The sequence below is a fragment of the Onychomys torridus genome, chromosome 6, assembly GCF_903995425.1.
Source record: "Onychomys torridus chromosome 6, mOncTor1.1, whole genome shotgun sequence".
Taxonomy (NCBI): Eukaryota; Metazoa; Chordata; class Mammalia; order Rodentia; family Cricetidae; genus Onychomys; species Onychomys torridus.
Window position 1 is genome coordinate 81,957,299 of NC_050448.1, and position 4,225 is coordinate 81,961,523.

A 4,225-nucleotide genomic window follows, 5' to 3' on the forward strand; every position below is an offset into this window, starting at 1 on the left:
AGCAAGAGCATATTCTAAAACTACTGAAACGAATGTCATCCTAATCAGGAGAAATACATGAGGCAGAGATAAAGCTCAGAAAACCTCAGGTAAAAAGTTTTAGGCTATAGTAAAGATTGTATTTAAAACAGAAATAGATTTTAATAAATTATATTGGTTGGCCATCTGAAGCAAAAATAAATCTGAATCCTTACCTTGATTCCTATATCAACATAAATAATAGATGGATCAATATTGATGATTGTAAAAACTTAAGCCACAGGAGCACATCATGAGCAGGACCGAGAGGGATATTCTAGCCTCAAATAGATCTATTAGTAAAGAAGGGAGGCTGGAAATCAATGAAGCGAGCAACCACTTCAAACCCAAGGAAAAGAACTACAAAGCGGACCCAAACAGACGGAAGGAAGGAGACACTGGAGACAGTATGAGAAGGGAAAGATGTGGACAAGCAATGGCACAGCAGAGATCTTTGCCAGATGACATCACACAGCCATGAACTCAGCACTCAGAGGGCAGAGGGCCGATTCTGAGTTCCACATCACTGAGAGAAGGAGCGCAAGCGAGTGAGTGAGCCAGAGACAGACAGACAGACAGACAGACAGAGAGACAGAGAGCCAGAGAGATGGATTGAGAGGTTGGTTGATTGATTGATCAGTTGATTGATTTACTACATGGTCTCTAAATATCAGCAGGAAAATATTAAATGTATGGTTATATAGAGAAGAATGTGATTGGGGAAATCCTAAAAATGAAAATGTAACTAACTGCCTCTGATACTTTTTACAAATGTAAACAGATGTTCCATGTGTAATAGGAGAAATGCAATCTGAAAACAATGGGATGCCACTTTCCCTATTAAGATGGCAAATAATTAAACATGGGGAAGAGGGCTGAGAACACTCAAGTTGCTAGCAGAAGACCCTAAATGGTATGGTCTCAGTGGAAGAGAATTAGGCTATAGTTATTAAAATTCCAGTGCCGTGTATCCCTTGACCATTAGGCCATGTCTATAAAAATTAGGAAGACATACACTCATTTATTTGTGAGGTATTTGGTTAAAGACACTCAACTGAAGATACTCCTTGAGCACTGTCTGTTATAGATAAAAAGGAAAAAAAAATCTTGATTATCTACTATTTAGGGGTTGTTTAGATAATTTATGGCATCTCCATGCAGTGACATTCTTAGTAGCCATTCAAACGAGCAGGGCTGCTCTTTATGGTTTGACCTAGAAACCTCTCCAAGATGGGCTGTTAAATGCAGAAAAGATAAAGAGGGCATGGCTGTGTATGCCTGTAGAGCCAGAGATATCTCTGGATCAATTCATGACAGTTTGATAATCACGCCTCCTCTGTGCCAAGGCACTGTGTGAACGGGGGCAGGTGTGGGATAAAGATTTGCCTTTTAGTGTTGTGTTCTCCATGTCTCCACCACCACATTCCACAGATCACTGTGGGCTTCTGTGTGCATGGCAGAGCGGAAGGAAGTGACCCCCTAAACCAACCATAATGTCCCTCCAGGTCCTACTCAGTGGTTGGGCCAAGTAGGAAGAGCATGGGCTTGGGACAGACCAGCTGGGTTCTGATTCTGAGCTTCCCATCTTTGTCTGCACAGTGGGGCTGACGGAGAGGCCACAGGAGCTGGTGAGGAGTAAATAAGAAAACACACACAACTCTCACTCAGTAAACAACGATTACTGCTTACAGCCTTTCTGGAAACAGTTACAAAGCCAGGAAGGACAGAAGGGACTGAACTTTGCACTCACATGTACACACTCCCTCCCTAGGCTCAGGAAGAGAAACAGCAAGCAATATTTTCTACTAGCAGCAAGGACATTGCTCCTCTCTGTACCCGAGGAGGAGAAAAAGGCGTTCCAACTGCCTTGACTTCAGCCTGGTGGTTGCATTGTCATTCAATGTAAATAATGCTCAGTGGGACCAGAGCATCAGCCAGGAGGGGGCTGGGAAGATGTGCCAGGTCATTCTTGGAATAGGAGGGCGATGTCTGTCCCACCAGGCACCAGGAGAACTGAAGGTACAAAACCCGCCTCCCTTCAGCTCAGGAAAGGCATGGAGGTTTCAGGCCCAGCTTCAAATATAGACCCGTTTCCATAAAAGCATCAGCAGCTGTTTCTATAAATACCTCAGCCAGTTTTCCGGGGTTCTCATGTGACTTTGATGCCAACCTCAGCTGCGGGGATCCGTCACCATGGTGACTGGCCCCGTGACCAGCCAGTCTTCATTCATAGCAGGTTGCTGCGTCCTGGATTGAGGGTGGGGTGATTAAGGGAGGCAGAAGGAGGACCAAGGAGAGGGGAAGGGAACAGGGATGAACAATGAGTAAGGAAGAAGTTTCCGGTCCTGGGGGAGACGGCCGTGCTCCAGCCTGACTGTGAGGATGCTCTGACAGAATTATTGATCTCTCCAGGCTGCTATCACAGGAGGAACAATTTTATTCAGGTCGAAGTAAATATCTTTGCCTTTGAGTCAGAGAATCAAAGGTTCAGAGCTGGAAACAATCCTCCATTACTGTTGTTGGTATAGATGAAGAACAAGGCCCAGAAAGGTGAGGCAATTTCTACAAGGTCACACAGGAAGTCTTTTGCAGAACTGGGACAACAGTCACCAAGCTGCATGTCATTCTTGATTCCTCTCCACCTAAGTAGGGCTCCCCTCTGTGTAAGGTGTGCTGTGGCCTGTAGAGATCTAAGTATGACCTCTGATGATCGGGACACGGGGTTCCTTTGCTCCTGTGTTAGTGGACCTGGCTGGAACCATGAGTGAGCACAGAATTCATTTAGTCTATGCCAGATCAGCCCTGACCCTGACTGATAAATGTGGGAGGGAATGATTAACGTAAACCACGAAAAGTCCCGCTGCAATTAGCAAAGAAAGCCAAGTCAAAAAAAAAAAAAAAAAAAAAAAAAAAAAAAGCTTTGGTCAGCTATGGAGATCTCTGATCAAAATGTCTCAGAACTGCATCCAGGGGACTCTCAAATACCACCCTGCTCTGCACCTGCCCATGCTTCATTCTGGAGGGAAATGAAGAGACATGGAATGAACATTTTCCACACAGAGCACACAGTCACTGTGCTTAGGTGTTAGGGGTAAGCAAATCAAAGACTTTCTTTTTTGAGCCAGGATATAGTTCAGGCTGTCTTCAATTTTTTTTTTCTACTCCAGTCAGTGGAAGGGAACTTTATTTGGTCCCAGGGTCATGGGCCAGGTATGGCCTCAGCTTTATTTGACCTTCTTCTTGGGGCACAAGCTGTTGGTGTGGCCACACTTCTTACCCAGGGGTGCAGACATGTGTAGCACTTGTGGCAGATCATCTTGTCACAGTTGTACTTCTAGGCAAGCAAGGGACAGCTCGACAATGCCCCATTCAGGCAGGGCACCAGATGCAAGATGGACTCTTTCTGGATGTTGTAGTCCCACAGAGTACCACCATCCTCCAGCTGCTTGCCAGCAAATATCAGCCTCCGCCGATCAGGTAGGATGCCTTCCTTGTCTTGGACCTTGGCCTTGACATTCTTGATGGTGCTACTGGGCTCAGCCTCAAGAGTTTTGCCCATCAGGGTCTTCACGAAGATCTGCATGTTGATGTCTGCTCAGCCAGCTTGTTAAAGAGAAAGAATGCCGCTTGATTCTTGATCAAATTCTTGATCTTCCTATCTTAGCCTCCCAAATTCCGGGATTACAGGTATGTACCACCATACCCAGTTTGAAGAGACTCTTGCTAATTCATTAGCTATGCTCCAGGGAGGTTCTCAGATCTGGAAGTAGGGTGAACCACAGAAGTCAAAGTGGGCTTCTAGGAAGTGAAGAAGAGAATATAGCCTGAAACTTGGGTTGAAAGGAACAAGAGGAAATGTTCTAGGGCAGAGACAGGCTGGGTAGTTAAGGCAGAGGAGAGAGTGTGACCATGGTGACCAAGGTTCAGAAAAGGAATTAGCTGCTGGCCATGTGCTAATTCACATGGTTCCCTCACACAGGCTGTAGGAGCACCATCGAGGGTCTGGGAGGTGATGAATCCAGATAAAACAAAGAAACATTGTGTTAAATTTTTCCTGAAAGGGACTGAGAACAAATGAAGACATCATCATGGGACTGGAAGAGCAGCAGCAGCAATTACAGGCTCTGTCATCACCTGGTCTTGGGACAGATGCTCAGCAGGCTCTGGGGAGGTACATACACACACACACACACACACACACACACAC

General features: G+C 45.5%; 1 pseudogene; it reads right to left on the minus strand.

Moving 5' to 3' along the window:
- Nucleotides 1–3,242: 3,242 nt before the first annotated feature.
- LOC118586355 lies at nt 3,243–3,607 on the minus strand (annotated as a pseudogene).
- Nucleotides 3,608–4,225: the final 618 nt, after the last annotated feature.